The sequence below is a fragment of the Heteronotia binoei genome, chromosome 14 (genome assembly GCF_032191835.1).
Source record: "Heteronotia binoei isolate CCM8104 ecotype False Entrance Well chromosome 14, APGP_CSIRO_Hbin_v1, whole genome shotgun sequence".
NCBI classification, from domain to species: Eukaryota; Metazoa; Chordata; class Lepidosauria; order Squamata; family Gekkonidae; genus Heteronotia; species Heteronotia binoei.
Window position 1 is genome coordinate 68,648,054 of NC_083236.1, and position 17,580 is coordinate 68,665,633.

The 17,580-nt window shown below is 49.8% G+C and overlaps 1 protein-coding gene across 1 annotated transcript in view; it reads left to right on the plus strand.

Moving 5' to 3' along the window:
- ZNF469 (zinc finger protein 469) overlaps positions 1-17,580 on the plus strand; it is a 566,114-nt gene that overhangs the window by 532,586 nt on the left and 15,948 nt on the right. The window lies entirely within an intron of this gene.

Consider the following 17,580-nt stretch of genomic DNA (forward strand, 5'->3'; position numbering starts at 1 on the left):
GGGTAGAGCCAGGAGACTTCGGGGGTGGAGCCAGGAGCAAGGGTGTGACAAGCACAATTGAACTCCAAAGGGAGTTCTGGCCATCACACTTAAAGGGACTGAACACCTTTTAAATGCCTTCCTTCCATAGGAAATAATGAAGGAGAGGGGCACCTTCTTTTGGGGCACATAGAATTGGACCCCCTGGTCCAATCTTTTTGAAACTTGGAGGGTATTTTGGGGAGAGGCACCAGATGCTCCGCTGCAAATTTGGGGCCTCTACCTCAAAAAGCAGCCCCCTCCCCAGAGCCCCAGATACTCACGGATCCATTCTCCATTATTTCCTATGGGAATACGTCTCCATAGGGAATCATAAAGTTCCCAGCAGATATTTCCCTCCCCCCTGCCCCCGCTTTCTGATGACCCTGAAGCGGGGAGAGGGCCTCCAAACTGGGGGATCCCCTGCCCCCACCTGGGGATTGGCAACCCTAGGTGGATCCCTGCAAAGGTTCTGTTCTTTATCCCTCAAGCAAGCTGGAGGCGTCGCTCTCTCCTCTCATCCTTCTCCACCTTGGGCCCGGTGACATGGTGTCTGTCAGCCCCCCTGGCCTTTTCCTTCCTCTCCTGTTGACCCACGCTGCCGTTTTAAACCAATCAAGTGCCTGCCCTGGGGTCTTTCAAGTGCCGCCGTCCGTGGCCTGCCTGTTAAACGAGAAACAGGATTTTAGACAGTCCGGGCTTTGAGAAAAAGCTCGCTCACCAGAGGAAATGGCTTTTCATGACCTTCGCCAAAGCTTTCACTTCTCAGGCTTCTGTTTAACCCGACTGGGTATAATTTAAGTCTTGACAAGCCAGATCAAGTGGCCTTCTGTATATTCACCCCACGCAAAATATAAAGGGGCTGCTTCATCGCTAAGCCACCTCCTTCCCCTCACCTTATGGAAATGGCTTAAAATTCATGCGTTGGAGGAGGAAGACGAGCAGCATTCAGGGGTCTGCTTTTATTTCATAGCTCAGTTTCTAATACATGGAGGCAGGGGTCGCTTTGTAGAAAAATAGGTGGTGGAGCTCAGTGGCATAACGCATTAGCATATGCTGCCCCACCCACCAGCCAAAAGCAACCCAACATAAGAAAGGAGAGCCCCGGGTGAGCGAGGCCTGCTTGGGCTGGCTATAGATCCAGCCAGCCCAAGCAGGCCTCGCTCACCTGGGGCTCTTCTAGGCCACCCCTCCCCACAGTCAAAAGGCCAGTAAGCTACCCGCTACCCAAAATCACATAAGAAGTGGAGAAAGAGTGGGGCGGACTTCTCCAGGGGTTAATGAAGGCTGCTGGGGGGCATGGCAAAGCCCATGGTGGTTGGCTGGCTGCCCGCTCTCCTAATCCAGGGATTGTTATGCAACTGCACCTACTATTCAGTGCACAAGGTAGGGGGGTGGGGGAGGAGGTGCCACTAGTCTAGGTTGCTTTTTATATATCTTGAAACTGAGTAGGTTTCCCAATTGCCCACTTATAAAGTTGCTAGGTCTGTGTTGGAGAATTCCTGGAGATTTTGGGGGTGGATCCGGGAGAAGGTGGGGTTTGGGGAGGGGCCTCAGCATGCCATAATGCCATAGAGTTGCCAAATCCAGTTCCTGGGGACTTTGGAGTTGGAGCCAGGAGACTTTGCAGGTGGAGCCAGGAGCAAAGTTGTGACAAGCATCCTTGAACTCCAAAGGGAGTTCTGGCCATCACATTTAAAGGGACCGCACACCTTTTAAATGCCTTCCCTCCACTGGAAATAATGAGGGATAGGGTCGCCTTATTTGGGGGTTCATAGAATTGGACCCCCGTGTCCAACCTTTTTGAAACTTGGAGGGTGTTTTAAAGTGAGGCACTGGATGCTATGCTGAAAAGTTGGTGCCCCTACCTCAAAAAACAGGGCCCCCCCCCCAGAGCCCCAGATACCCGCAGATCAATTCTCCATTATATCCTAAGGGAATCGGTCTCCATAGGGAATCATGGAGTGCCCAGCAGACATTTCCCTCCCCCCCCCCCTGCTTTCTGATGATCCTGAAGTGGGGAGAGGGCCTCCAAACCCGAGGATCCCCTTCCCCCAGCTGGAGACTGGCAACCCTACATAGAGTCCACCCAGGGCTTTTTTTGTAGCAGGAACTCCTTTGCATATTAAGCCACACACCTCCCTGATGTAGCCAATCCTCCTGGAGCTTACAGGGCTCGTAGTACAGGGCCGACTGTGAGCTCCAGGGGGATTGGCTGCATCAGGGTATGCAAAGGAGTTCCTGTTACAAAAATAGCCCTGGAGTCCACCCTTCAAAACAGCCACTTTCACCAGGGGAGCTGATCTCTGCCAGCTGGAGATCAGTTGTAAAAGCAGGAGATCTCCAGGCCCCACCTGGAGGCTGGCAACCCTGCTGAGTGGGAGGCCTCCAGGCCACCACTGCCCTTCTCTTCCGATGGTCAGCTGATCGGCAGGCAGAAGCCGCAGCAAAGAGGGGCTGTGATAATTCTGGGAAGAAAATTTTTAAAAAGTAATTATCCTACCATAGAGCTATTGCTAGAGCTACCTTGTCACTTCAGGGTAGCTCTAGGAATGGCCAGGAACTCTGTAGTCAAACCTTCCTTTAAGTAACCGAGGCCCTGTTTTTCTTCACATTTTTCTCCTGGGATGTAGCCCTTTCTCACAGTTCGCCTGCTGGTTACCAGGCAACCCTGGAATGGAACTTCCTACAATCCAGTTCCCAGAATTATCCTGGACAAGTTGAGGACTAAGAAAGCGGGAAGAAGCAAGTCCTGAGTCTGCCCAGGAAGCTGTTTGCAAGAGAGGTTCTTACCTGTGAAGAACAGTTGTTGACGACCAGGGCTGGAATTCTAGCAGGAGCTCCTTTGCATATTAAACCACGCCCCCTCAATGTAGCCAATCCTCCAAGAGCTTACAAAAAAGAGCCTTGTAAGTTATTGGAGGATTGGCTACATCAGGGAGGTGTGGCCTAATATGCAAAGGAGCTCCTGCTAGAATTCCACCCCTGTTGACCACTATAACTGGGAGGCAGAGGTGAATTACAGAGCTCTGTGTGTACGATGCTAGGAAAGTGGTTGAATGCTGTTTGTCGTATCCCATAAAAGGCGGGTGCTTCTTTTTAAAGAGAGGTTCGGGGGTTTAGGTGTGGTGGAATTTCAATCCTTTCATGGAGAAGACTCTGTCCCTAATCTCAGATGTTATTTATTTAAAACACTTCTAAAACCACCTTTCCTTGCAAATGTTGTGCTTGAGACCACTGTTCCCTCTAAGCTGAGTTAGTGTGAGCTAGCTCCCTGTTTTTTCGCCTCTGACTCACACATTTTTGCCTTAGCTCAGAAAAGATGGCCCCAGAGCAATCTAACTTTAGCCGAGAGGTGATAGGATCACCATCTTCAAGTACTTGAAGGGCTGTCCCATAGAGGATGGTGTGGAATTGTTTTCTGTGGCCCCGGAAGGTCAGACCACAACCAATGGGTTGAAATTAAATCAAAAGAGTTTCCGGCTCAACATTAGGAAGAACTTCCTGACCATTAGAGCGGTTCTTCAGTGGAACAGGCTTCCTCCTTGGGAGGTGGCGGGCTCTCCTTCCTTGGAGGTTTTGAAACAGAGGCAGAATGGCCATCTGACAGCAATGAAGATCCTGTGAATGTAAGGGGAGGTATTTGTGAGTTTCCTACGTTGTGAAGAAGAAGAAGATACTGGATTTATATCCCACCCTCCACTCCGAAGAGTCTCAAAGCGGCTCACAATCTCCTTTACCTTCCTCCCTCACAACAGACACCCTGTGAGGTAATATAATAATAATAATAATAATAATAATAATAATAATAATAATAATAAATTTTTATTTGTACCCCGCCCTCCCCTGCCGAAGCAGGCTCAGGGCGGCTAACAATACGATGACCAATGGTGCACCAAACAATAAAACAGTTACATTAGAAACATTAAATTAAACATTAATTAACCTTAAAAACCTGTTAAAACAATTAACTAAAACTTATTATAACACTATCCTTGACGCTCTTCTAGTTAGTACTGATGGCGGATTTTCTTCGTTGTCGGTATAATTCAGTTATTCATAAAAGCTAATTTAAAAAGGGTGGTCTTGCAGGCCCTGCGGAACTGATCAAGGTTCCGCAGGGCCCGCACCTCCTCTGGGAGTTGGTTCCAGAGATATGGGGCTGCGGCCGGAAAGGCCCGAGAGCGAGTATTCTGTAGTTTAATTTGTCTTGGCCCAGGGGTAGTCAGTCTGTTCTTTCCTACTGACCTCAGTGCTCTCTGGGGTTCATACGGGGAGAGACAGTCCTTCAGGTAGGCTGGTCCTCGGCCATATAGGGCTTTAAAGGTGATAACCAGCACTTTGTACTGGACCCGGTATACAATCGGTAACCAGTGCAGTTCGCGTAGCCCCGGCCGTACATGTTCCCATCTTGGGAGACCGAGCAACAGCCTGGCCGCCGCGTTCTGCACTAGCTGTAACTTCCGGGTCCGGCACAGAGGCAGCCCCATGTAGAGGGCGTTACAGTAGTCCAATCGTGAGGTGACCGTCGCATGGATCACCGTTGCTAGGTCCCGACGCTCCAGGAAAGGGGCCAGCTGCTTTGCCCGCCTCAGATGGAAGAATGCTGACTTGGCAGTGGCTGTTATCTGGGCCTCCATTGATAATGAAGGCTCCAGTAAGACACCCAGACTCTTCACCTGCTGCGCCACCTTTAGCTGCACACCATGGAAGGTCGGGAGGGATATTTCCCCCCCTGGAGCGCCGCGACCCACACAGAGAACCTCTGTCTTTGCCGGATTCAGCTTCAGCCCACTCAGTCTAAGCCACGTTGCGATAGCCTGTAACGCCCGATCCAGGTCTTCCGGGGGGGAGGCAGGCAGGCCGTCCATTAGCAGATAGAGCTGGGTGTCATCTGCATATTGATGGCAACCCAGCCCAAACCTCCTGGCAATCTGGGCAAGGGGGCGCATATAGATGTTAAATAACATCGGGGAGAGGACTGCTCCCTGAGGCACCCCACAATCTAGTGTGCGCCTCTGGGATCGTTCACCCCCGATCGCCACCCTTTGTCCCCGACCCATGAGGAAAGAGGAGAGCCATTGTAAAGCAGACCCCTTAACCCCAATGTCGGCGAGGCGGTGGATCAGTAACCGATGGTCGACCGTATCAAATGCAGCCGACAGATCTAATAACATCAGCACTGCTACACCGCCTCGATCCAGGTAGATGAAGATATTGGATTTATATCCCACCCTCCACTCCGAAGAGTCTCAGAGCGGCTCACAATCTCCTTTACCTTCCTCCCCCACAACAGACACCCTGTGAGGTAGATAAAGATATAGGATTTATATCCCGCCCTCCACTCCGAAGAGACTCAGAGCGGCTCACAATCTCCTTTCCCTTCCTCCCCCACAACAGACACCCTGTGAGGTGGGTGGGGCTGGAGCGGGCTCTCACAGCAGCTGCCCTTTCAAGGACAACTCCTCTGAGAGCTGTGGCTGACCCAAGGCTATTCCAGCTGGCGCAAGTGGAGGAGTGGGGAATCAAACCCGGTTCTCCCAGATAAGAGTCCGCACACTTAACCACTACACCAAACTGGCTCTCCTGTTGTGCAGGGGGAGTGGACTAGATGACCCTGGAGGTCCCTTCAAACTCTATGATTCTGTGATTCTAACTTATGCAGCAGCTCACAACTTTAATGCCACTCGCTCACGAAGCAGGATTTTCGCTCACAAGACTCCGCAGCTTAGAAGGAGTATTGCTCAAGACAGCTGTGGGGGAGGAGGGGAGGCAGGCAGCGAATAGCAAACCACTGTCCCAGACCCCATTCCACATCAGCAGAAAACTAGCCAATATTCGGTAACCAGATCATGAGCAAAACAGTCCCTCAGAACAATAAGCTCTGCAGAACAATTTATTTACTGAAGCGTTTATGCCCTGCTCTTTCCTCGTGCCTCGCAGACTTGTGAGTTCTTCTCAAAAGCAGGAGGGAGTTGTCGCGTCAGCCGTCACTCGCAGAGCACTGGGGCAGATGCTGGAAAAGTTCTGGAATGGACCCAGGCCTCATTTTGGGCAGGAGCTCAAAGGAGCGGAGCTCTAGAACCTCTAAATTTTGTTGTGCTCTTTCTTTCTTACCTCTCTCCTCCCCATACTTGCTTCTGGGCTCCGTTGCTCAGCCCCCCCTGTGAGAATTTTGCTGAACGCTAAGATTTCTAATATTTGCCCCATGAAAAATGGGAAAATAATCAGAATAATAGAAAGCAAAATGGAAATCTTCCTCCCGCTGTAGCCACATAAAAGAAAGTGATTTAAAAAGCATGATGGGAGTAAAGTTTTATCATGACAATTCTAATTCAAGAAGCATTTTAAGGTAGATGCTGAGATGGTATGATTGAGTCCACCTTCCGGTGATGTTAGGGGTGTGTGGCGTATGCAAATGAGTTATGCACATGAGTTGTGCTAATAAGCTCCAGCACCTCTTTTTCTACAAAATGACCCCTGCTCTCCAGGGGTCTGGCAAAGGAATGACCCTTTGCTCTGGCAAAGGAAGACAAGAAAGCCATTTTGGTGTAGTGGTTAAGTGTGCGAACTCAAATCTGGGAGAACCAGGTTTGATTCCCCATTCCTCCACTTGCAGCTGCAGGAATGGCCTTGGGTTAGCCATAGCTCTTGCAGAGCTGTCCTTGAAAGGGCAGCTGCTGTGAGAGCCCTCTCAGCTCCACCCACTTCACAGGGTGTCTGTTGTGGGGGGAGAAGATATAGGAGATTGTAAGCCACTCTGAGACTCTGATTCAGAGAGAAAGATAGGGTATAAATCTGCAGTCTTCTTCTTCTATGGGGGGAGGCTGTCCAGATCCATAGTAGTAGGCTACCTACATTTACTCTGTGGATGCAGGCGTTCTGCACATGTCTAAATGTTCTTTGATGTTTTTTCTTGCTTGATGTGTCCCCCACAAATGTGCTGCAGCACTAAAAGAAGTTTCTAAGGGTGATCCATAGGTCTGTAGAAGTGAACCTAGCAGAATTTAATAACCACCCATCTATGAGCTAGGGTTACCAGGTCCAACTCAGAACATATCTGGGGATGTTGTGGGTGGAGCCTGGAGACTTTGGGGGTGGAGTCAAGGACTTTCCCATTCATTCCCTAAAACAAACAAATAAAAATGCAGCAGTTCAGTTCCCCTTCGTACAGTTTTCATTTCCTCATCCCCAGCAGCTGCACTTCCACTAAACGAAAGTGAACACACACACACAATCACATAGCAGCCAAAAGAAACAGTTTGCAAGCACACACTTTTTTGATCTCATTGGGGAAATTTACTCATGGGAGTTGCTGAATGTAAGACCTGCTGTATTTCAACCAACTTCTTCAGACTAACAGGAAAATGAAAGGAGAGCAGCCTAGGAGGTGGAGTTTTCCTCCATCCCATTATCAGGTTCTAGTTAACTCCATTTTACTATACACACAACTTCTGAAATGAATGCAAAACAAACGGAGGGACTGTTTTCCTTTCCTTTCTCACAGCTTCACACATTCACCAGGAAGATCCATGTGGCTCTGCCTGCTTGCCCCTGCACCATCCAGCTTCCCACCTACTGAGATTTAAAGGCACACACACCTTCCAAAACACAAGCGGTTTCCAAGTGTCTTCTAAGCCTGCACAGATTTAAAGGCACATGGTGGCTGTTGGGGCGGGGCTTCCTCCCACCAGCCAGCCTGCAAAGGAGGAGTAGCCTGCAAAATCGGGGGATCCCCTGCCAGGACCTGGAGACTGGCAAGCCTGCCCATGAGCTTTTATCTAAGCAATAACTTGTGGCCTTGCAAGCTATGGGACTGGATCTCTCCTAAGCAGAAAAATAGGTGGTGGAGCTCATGAGCATAACTTATTAGCATATCCCTGCAGCCAAAAGCAACCCGACGCAAGAAAGGAGAGCCCTGGGCAAGCAAGGCCTGCTTGGGCTGGCTAGAAATCCAGCCAACCCAAGCAGGCTTCTCTCACCTGGGGCTCTCCTTGGCTGACCCTCAACCACAGTTAAAAGGCCAGCAAGCCACCCACAGCCCAGAATCACATAAGAAGTGGAGAAAGGGTGGCGTGAGCTTCTCCAGGGGTTCATGAGGGCTGCTGGGGGCATGGCAAAGCCCCTGGTGGCTGGCTGGCTGCCCGCTCTCCTAATCCAGGGATTGTTCTGCAGCTTCACCTACCATTCAATGGACAAGGGCAGTGGGGAGGAAGAACCCTCAGAAAGGTTCAGGAGCTGCGCTTCTGTGAGCTCCTGCTGAATCTGAGGCCTGCTCCTGAGTCACTTGTGGCTGCAAATGTACAGTCATCTGGTTTAACACCTCTGGTTGAAACCTTTCCTCTTGTGGGCCATGCTGGCTTCGGAAGGTGATCAAGTGTTTGTTCTGGCTGCATGCACTAGCGCAACAGTCAGCGTGCCACCCTGCCATGCAAATGCTGCAAGTTTATTGGATGCCAAAAAAAGGGGGGGGGGTTCCCTTTCTCTTTTAAAACCCTTCCAAAAGGCCCCCTTTATGTGGCTGACTGAACCCAACTGTGATAATGTAACTCGGTGGGTTGGATCTTGGCACCGAGCCTTTGTGAATTTAAACAGCACTAAACAGGCCGTGCCGTTGTGCTCCGATCCACATAAGTGGCTCATTGTTGTGAAAGCCGACGCCGCCGTGTGTAATGAAGGGGTTTGTGTGTCAACTTTGGCTGGCTGGGAAAAGGGATGATAGGACCCTCTCTCCCGGCCTCTATCAGTCTGGAATTTATTTCGCTTAGCCAAGTGTGAAACCACCGAGGAATCTGAGACTGTCAAGGCCGCTGGCGGCTGAGGCCTGGTTGATGGACAGGCCCGATAAAAACGGGCCGATCAAAGAGCCAGTGGCCAATGACCTCAACCAACCCTTCCACAACATTTTTAGACTTGTGATTGAAGCCTCGGACTGGAAGGAATTTGGCTGGATGTTGCTCAGGACTAGTAGAGGATTTGTCCAGTAGCCCGCTGGCCCTGTGGAGAGTTTAATAGCCCTTAGGCCAGGGGTGGCCAAACTTGCTTAACGTAAGAGCCACACAGAATAAATGTCAGAAGTTTGAGAGCCACAAGACGTGAATGTCAGAGGAAGGAAGGAAGGAAGGAAGGAAGGAAGGAAGGAAGGAAGGAAGGAAGGAAGGAAGGAAGGAAGGAAGGAAGGAAGGAAGGAAGGAAGGAAGGAAGGAAGGAAAACAGATTGGGGAGGGAGAGGTGGAAATAAAGCAACTTTAACTTGAAATGCATTCTCCAAGCTGCCAGCTGAAGTGATTTGAAGAGCTAAATGCCTTTTCCAAGCTGGTTGATGGGGCCATGGGGGCTTTGAGAGCCACATGTGGCTCCTGAGCCGCAGTTTGGCCACCCCTGCCTAGACATATTTAGTGGCACATTTAAGACCAGCAAAGTTTTATTCAAGATATAAGCTTTCGTGCACGCACGTGCTTCTTCAGATACAATGAAATGGAAATAGATCCAGGTGGGCATTCGATGAAATTGCTGAGCAGACAGGTTAAAACGGATGAAAGGAAGTACTTCTTCACCCAAAGGGTGATTAACACGTGGAATTCAGTGCCACAGGAGGTGGTGGCGGCCACAAGCATAGCCACCTTCAAGAGGGGTTTACATAAAAATATGGGGCACAGGTCCATCAGTGGGCTATTAGCCACAGTGTGTGTGTATATATAAAATTTTTGCCACTGTGTGACACAGAGTGTTGGACTGGATGGGCCATTGGCCTGATCCAACATGGCTTCTCTTATGTTCTTATGGGCAACCACCATGTTGGTCTGAAGCAGTGGAACAAAGTTTGAGTCCCTTGAAGACCAGCAAAGTTTTCTTCACGGAAGGAGCTTTTGTGTGCATGCACACTTCGTCAGATACATTGAAATAGAAGGGAACAGTTCAAACATTTAAACTGAGGCTGACCAACAAATTAGCATACAACATGATGAAGATGTTTTAAGATATGCAAAGATAAAACAGGAATAACAAGCTAAGTTTATATTGTCAACATTTGTTTGGGTTTATTCAGGGGTGGAATTCTAGCAGGAGCTCCTTTGCATATTAGGCCACACACCGCTGATGTAACCAATCCTCTGAGAGCTTACAAAAAAAAGAGCCTTGTAAGCTCCTGGAGGATTGGCTGCATCAGGGGTGTGTGGCCTAATAGGCAAAGGAACTCCTGCTAGAATTTCACTCCTGGGTTTAGTTAAGGGGGTGTGGGGCGGGAACAGTGAAGCAAAAATATGTCAAAATAGATAAATGTGTAAAAGCATCAGTCGTAATTGTGGGAAGTTAAGAATTTAACTGAGTTTAGTCTCAATTAATTCCAATCTGCCATTCCAAATTACATTACGTTCTACTGTTCATTGCATTACATTCCAATCTGCTACTCCAAATAAGAAATACAATAAAATAAAGAGGATGTGTGGCCCTTTTTTTACGGTTTTATTCCAGGTCTGGCAACCCTGAAATCTCCCCATGTGTGATGTGAGGCAGGGGTCCATGGAGCAAATGTGAATCTGCACTTTGTAAAAGGAAATGGAGGCAAATAGTGATTACTGAAAGCTTGGGGTCCAGGTTGTGTGCCTGTGGTGATCCCAGAGTCACGCCATGCAGGCTCATAGTACGGTTCGGCGACAAAATTCAGCACCTTGAGAATTTCAGTAGATTTAAAATTAAAACCAGGCACTTGTCTCATAAGACTGCAGTGGTTGTGTGGAAGATGGGTAGCAGAAACGAGATAGCAGGATGGGGTTGCCAATCTTCAGGTGAGGCAGGGAGATCTCTCCAAATGAAAACTGATCTTCAAACTACAGAGATCCGTTCCCCTGGGGGAAATGGCTGCTTTTGAGAGTGAATGGATATGCATGGTGGATGGGTTAGAGAAGGTAGAGAAAGAGGTCCATCAGTGGCTATTAGCCACAAGGTATAGACAGAACTCTCTATCTGGGGGAAGCGATGCTCTGAATTCTTGGTGCTTGTGGGGGGGCACAGTGGGAGGGCTTCTAGTGTCCTGGCCTCACTAATGGACCTCCTGATGGCACCTGGGCTTTTTGGCCACTGTGTGACACAGAGTGTTGGACTGGATGGACCATTGGCCTGATCCAACATGGCCTCTCTTATGTTCTTTTCTCTGGGGTAGCGATGCTCTGTATTCTTGGTGCTTGGGGGTGCACAGTGGTGGGGCTTCTAGTGTCCTGGCCGCACTGATGGACCTCCTGATGGCACCTGAGCTTTTTTGACCACTGTGTGACACAGAGTGTTGGACTGGATGGCCATTGGCCTGATCCAACATGGCTTCTCTTATGTTTATACGTCTGGGGCAGTGATGCTCTGTATTCTTGGTGCTTGGGGGGGGGGCACAGTGGGAGGGCTTCTAGTGTCCTGGTCCCACTGATGGGCCTTCTGATGGCGCCTGCATTTTTTGGCCACTGTGTGACACAGAGTGTTGGACTGGATGGGCCATTGGCCTGACCCAACATGGCTTCTCTTATGTTCTTATGTCCTGGGCAGTGATGCTTTGTATTCTGCTACTTGGGGGGGCACAGTGGAAGGGCTTCTAGCCTCACTGGTGGCACCTGGGCTTTTTTGTCCACTGTGTGATACAGAGTGTGAGACTGGATGGGCCATTGGCCTGACCCAACATGGCTTCTCTTATATTCTTATGTCTGGGATAGTAATGCTCTGTATTCTTGGTGTTTGGGGGGAGGGCAACAGTGGGAGGATTTCTAGTGTCCTGGCCCCACTGACAGACCTCCTGATGGCACCTTGCCTTTTTTGGCCACTGTGTGACACAGAGTTTTGGACTGGATGGATGAATACAGAGCATCACTATCCCTGATTTTTGGGACATTGGCCTGATCCAGCATGGCTTCTCTTATGTTCTTATGTTTGGGGCAGTGATGCTCTGTATTCTGGTGCTTGAGGGGGCACAGTGGAAGGGCTTCTAGCCCCACTGGTGGACCTCCTGATGGCACCTGGGCTTTTTTGGCCACTGTGTGACCCAGAGTGTTGGACTGGAATGGACCATTGGCTTAACCCAAGATGGCTTCTCTTAGGTTTTTATGTCTGGGGCAGTGATGCTCTGTATTCTTGGTGCTTGTGGGGGGGGGGCAACAGTGGGAGGGCTTCTAGTGTCCTGGCCCCACTGACAGACCTCCTGATGGCACCTGTTGTCGTTTTTTTGGCCACTGTGTGACACAAAGTGTTGGACTGGATGGGCCATTGGCCTGACCCAACATAGCTTCTCTTAGGTTCTTATGATGCTTTGGCATTTTCCCCCACTGAGGACCCACCCTGCCCTCCTCTCGCTCCACCCCCAAATCACCCAAAAAAATTCCCAACCCAGAGTTGGCAACCTTAACCCAAAGGGTGTGTCAGTGGGCTCCACACCACCCCATTCACTGCAAATCCCTCTGGAGAGCCTTCATGGTGTGGTGGTTGAGAGCAGTGGGCTCTCATCTGGAGAACCAGGTCGGATTCCCCCCTCCTTCTCCGCATGAGGCCTGCTGGGTGACCTCGGGCCAGTCACAGTTCTTTTAGTGCTCTCTCAGCCCCACCTACCCCACAAGGGGCCTGTTGTGGGGAGAGGATTGGGGGGGGGGGATTGGAAGCTGCCCAGAGACTTTTTAGGATAGAGAAAGGAAAGGAAAGGTCCCCTGTGCAAGCAGCAGTTGTTTCCAACTCTGGGGTGACGTTGCTTTCACGACGTTTTCATGGCAGACTTTTTACAGGGTGGTTTGCCATTGCCTTCCCCAGTCCTCTACACCTCCCCCCCCCCCACAGCAAGCTGGGGACTCATTTGACCCACCTCAGAAAGATGAAAGGCTGAGTCAACCTCGAGCCGGCTACCTGAAAACCCAGCTTCCACTGGGGATCGAACTCAGGCCGTGAGCAGAGCTTAGGAATGCAGTACTGCAGCTTTAACACTCTGTGCCACGGGGCTCTTAAAATAGAGAAAAGTGAGGTATAAAAACCAACTCCCTTCTTCTGGTTTCTGATATTTCACCCACTTTTAAACTTATGTTTTTGCTTCTGGGCTAGAAATTTCTTTTGTTCGATGAAAGCCACAGTTCTCAGTTTTGTACCCAGATAATATGTTCTTCTGGGTTTCTGCATTTAACACAGAATTATGGACATGTCCCAAAGGGACCCAAAGCCTGCTTCTGGAGGGAAAGTTAAATATGTTCTTCAGGTCCATTAAAAATATCTCTCTGTAGGGGCTATCTTTGAGCTCTCCCTGACCCCCAAACAATAAACCATAGCCACTTGCAGTATTATTAAGAAACTAAACAGATAGTTTTGAGCTGGTCCTGACCCTAAAACAATAAACCGTAGTCCCTGGCTGTATTGGTAAGAAACTAAACAGAACAATGATTTTTGGGATTATTTCAGGTATTCAAAAAACATTTCTTTAAAATGCTGTGTTGGAGAGAATCCCTCTTCTGGCCGTGTGATAGAAGTGCATGCATTCAGATGTCTTATGCAGGGTTTTCCTTCTACAACTGCACTTGCCTCTTTGACACTAAGGACACCACATGTAGTAAAAATCCAGTTGCAAAGCACACTATTTAGTGAAGTGTCAACACCCCCTAAGTGGTCCCCTAACAGTTTCCCCTGTAAGCGGAGTTAGTGTGAGCTAGCTCAGTAGGGTTGCCAAATCCCCTCTCCTCCCCAGAAGTGACGCCATCACACCACTCATGGCCTCTCTAGGCGTTTCGGGGAAAACTCTATGGTTTTCCCAGACGCTTTAGACATCTGGGAAGGAAAGCTCTATGGTACCTATTGTACCATAGAGTTCCCCCTCCCAAATAGCTACAGCATCTGGGAAAACCATAGAGTTTTCCCGGAAGTACCTAGAGTGGTCGCTGCGCAACGCCACCGGCATGATGACGTCACTTCTGGGTGATGTTATCATGCCGACAATATTGGGGGAGGTTCCCCCTCCCAGGTGGGGGAAACCCTGCCTGGGCTTTTGGTCTCCAGCTCACACATTTTTGTCTTAGTTCAGGGAAAATGGCCCCAGAGCAAGCTAATTTATGCAGTAGCCAAACGGCACCCCTCCCAACTTTAGTGCCAGTAGCTCACAAAGTAGAATTTTTGCTCTCAAGACTCCACAGCTTAGAGAACATAAGAGAAGCCATGTTGGATCAGGCCAATGGCCCATCCAGTCCAACACTCCCTACATGCAGTGTCCAAAAACCCCAAGTGCCATCAGAAGGTCCATCAGTGGGGCCAGGACACTAGAAGCCCTCCCACTGTGCCCCCCCCCCCCAAGCACCAAGAATACATAGCATCACTGCCCCAGACATAAGAACATAAGAGAAGCCATGTTGGATCAGGCCAATGGCCCCTCCAGTCCAACACTCTGTGTCACAGAAGAACATAAGAGAAGCCTTGTTGGATCAGGCCAGAGGCCCATCCAGTCCAATACTCTGTGTCACACAGTAGCCAGAAAACCCAGGTGCCATCAGGAGGTCCACCATTGGGGCTAGAAGCCCCCCCCCCTCTGTGCCCCCCAAGCACCAAGAATACATAGCATCACTGCCCCAGACATAAGAACATAAGAGAAGCCATGTTGGATCAGGCCAATGGCCCCTCCAGTCCAACACTCTGTGTCACAGAAGAACATAAGAGAAGCCTTGTTGGATCAGGCCAGAGGCCCATCCAGTCCAACACTCTGTGTCACACAGTAGCCAGAAAACCCAGGTGCCATCAGGAGGTCCACCATTGGGGCTAGAAGCCCCCCCCCTCTGTGCCCCCCAAGCACCAAGAATACATAGCATCACTGCCCCAGACATAAGAACATAAGAGAAGCCATGTTGGATCAGGCCAATGGCCCCTCCAGTCCAACACTCTGTGTCACAGAAGAACATAAGAGAAGCCTTGTTGGATCAGGCCAGAGGCCCATCCAGTCCAACACTCTGTGTCACACAGTAGCCAGAAAACCCAGGTGGCATCAGGAGGTCCACCATTGGGGCTAGAAGCCCCCCCCTCTGTGCCCCCCAAGCACCAAGAATACATAGCATCACTGCCCCAGACATAAGAACATAAGAGAAGCCTTGTTGGATCAGGCCAGAGGCCCATCCAGTCCAACACTCTGTGTCACACAGTAGCCAGAAAACCCAGGTGCCATCAGGAGGTCCACCATTGGGGCTAGAAGCCCCCCCCCTCTGTGCCCCCCAAGCACCAAGAATACATAGCATCACTGCCCCAGACATAAGAACATAAGAGAAGCCATGTTGGATCAGGCCAATGGCCCCTCCAGTCCAACACTCTGTGTCACAGAAGAACATAAGAGAAGCCTTGTTGGATCAGGCCATAGGCCCATCCAGTCCAACACTCTGTGTCACAGAAGAACATAAGAGAAGCCTTGTTGGATCAGGCCATAGGCCCATCCAGTCCAACACTCTGTGTCACAGAAGAACATAAGAGAAGCCATGTTGGATCAGGCCAATGGCCCCTCCAGTCCAACACTCTGTGTCACAGAAGAACATAAGAGAAGCCTTGTTGGATCAGGCCATAGGCCCATCCAGTCCAACACTCTGTGTCACACAGTAGCCAGAAAACCCAGGTGCCATCAGGAGGTCCACCAGTGGGGCTAGAAGCCCCCCCCCTCTGTGCCCCCCAAGCACCAAGAATACATAGCATCACTGCCCCAGACAGAGAGTTCCAACAGTACAATGTGGCTAATAGCCACTGATGAACTTCTGCTCCAGATGCTTATCCAACCCCCTCTTGAAGCTGCCTGTGCTTATAGTGGGAGCATTGTCCCCCTACACGTGAATGTTCCTCACCCCCCGCCCCCCGGTGACTGTGCCACAAATTCAAATCTGCACTTAGAATCCACCACAAAGATAACCTGCCTTTCAACAGAACTGGGTCACACCTCCAGGCTCCAGCAGAGAAATTGTCCCACAGGAGAGTGGAGGCAATCATCAGACCCCAAAGAGATGTGCGGAGGGGGCCCAGTGAAGGGCACAGGCTGAAGTGCTCCTGACGTCAAGGTAGACAGAGCCAGGCACATCTGGCCTCTTCCTCTGTTGCTAAAAGACATCCCTTTGAAGGAAGGAGAAATGCCTTACTCAGCAAGTTTCAGCAGGAAGAAGGCTGCTTATAATAACCTTTGAGGTGCTGGGCCGATACTCTAGAGGGGGGAGGTCGGAGAGGGAGGTAGTGTTTGCAGGCATCCATCTGGTCTGGGGAGAGGTCTCAAAGGCAGCAAAAACACCTTCAGTCGCTCATGCACATCTGATCACAAGCGTTTTCCTTCCTACCATCTTTCAAGAACTCTGAAAAATCCCCGGGGATGTGATTGATGCAGTCGAAATAAGTGCAGACTGTCAAAGGACCCAGGCCAACTGGGGGAATCCACGAGAAAAGTCCCAGTGCCTTCTGCCCCAGGCCTGTGGGACAACAGAGGTCTGAGGCATGAGGGGAGTTGTACTCCTGTTACAGAATCAGTTTGTTTTCATAGAATACAGAAAAGGCTTAAATCCTTGAAGAGAAAAAAACCCAGTCCGTTTCCCCTTCTCCCTCCTCATGGGGGCGGGGGGGGCAGAAGGCAACGGAAGAGTTTGAGTCACTCGCACCAATTCAGGTCAGTTTTCGTTTAGGATTTATTACAGCTCAGCCTCAGGAACCTGTCTGCATCCTGGACGGCAGTGCTATAAACCTCAGAACATGCGCCAAATACATATCCCTTGCTTCTAATTATGGTCAAAAGCATTTAGCCCTCCTAGGTCAAGAGTTAATTGGTCTTTGCTTTCTGCAAACTATGCAGAACTGAATTATTCAGGAGGGCTTTTCTGCACAGGTGGCACTGTTAAAAAAAATTTGGATAAATGACTCGGGACTGTAGTCTATACTACTGTGTAATGCTCGTCGTAAGTAGAATTCTTCTGTGTAATTTTTGCACCACGTAATGTCGGATAAAAGGAAGTAAAGACGGATAAAAGGAAGTACTTCTTCACCCAAAGGGTGATTAACATGTGGAATTCACTGCCACAGGAGGTGGTGGCGGCCACAAGTATAGCCACCTTCAAGAGGGGTTTAGATAAAAATATGGAGCACAGGTCCATCAGTGGCTATTAGCCACAGTGTATGGAGCACAGGTCCACCAGTGGCTATTAGCCACAGTGTATGTGTGTATATAACATTTTTTGCCACTGTGTGACACAGAGTGTTGGACTTGATGGGCCGTTGGCCTGATCCAACATGGCTTCTCTTATGTTCTTATGTTCTTATGTTCTTATTATTTAGTTGACTTGCCGCCCTTTCCCGTGAGCAGGCTCAGAGCGGAGAACAACAAAATTGGGACCACAAGCAATATGGGCTGGAGAGGGCTCTCACAGCAGCTGCCATTTCAAGGACAACCTCTGCCAGAGCTATGGCTGACCCAAAGCCTTGCTAGCAGGTGCAAGTGGAGGAGTGGGGAATCAAACCCAGTTCTCCCAGATAAGAGAGCTCTGGCTGACCCAAGGCCATTCCAGCAGGTGCAAGTGAAGGAGTGGGGAATCATACCTGGTTCTCCCAAATAAGAGA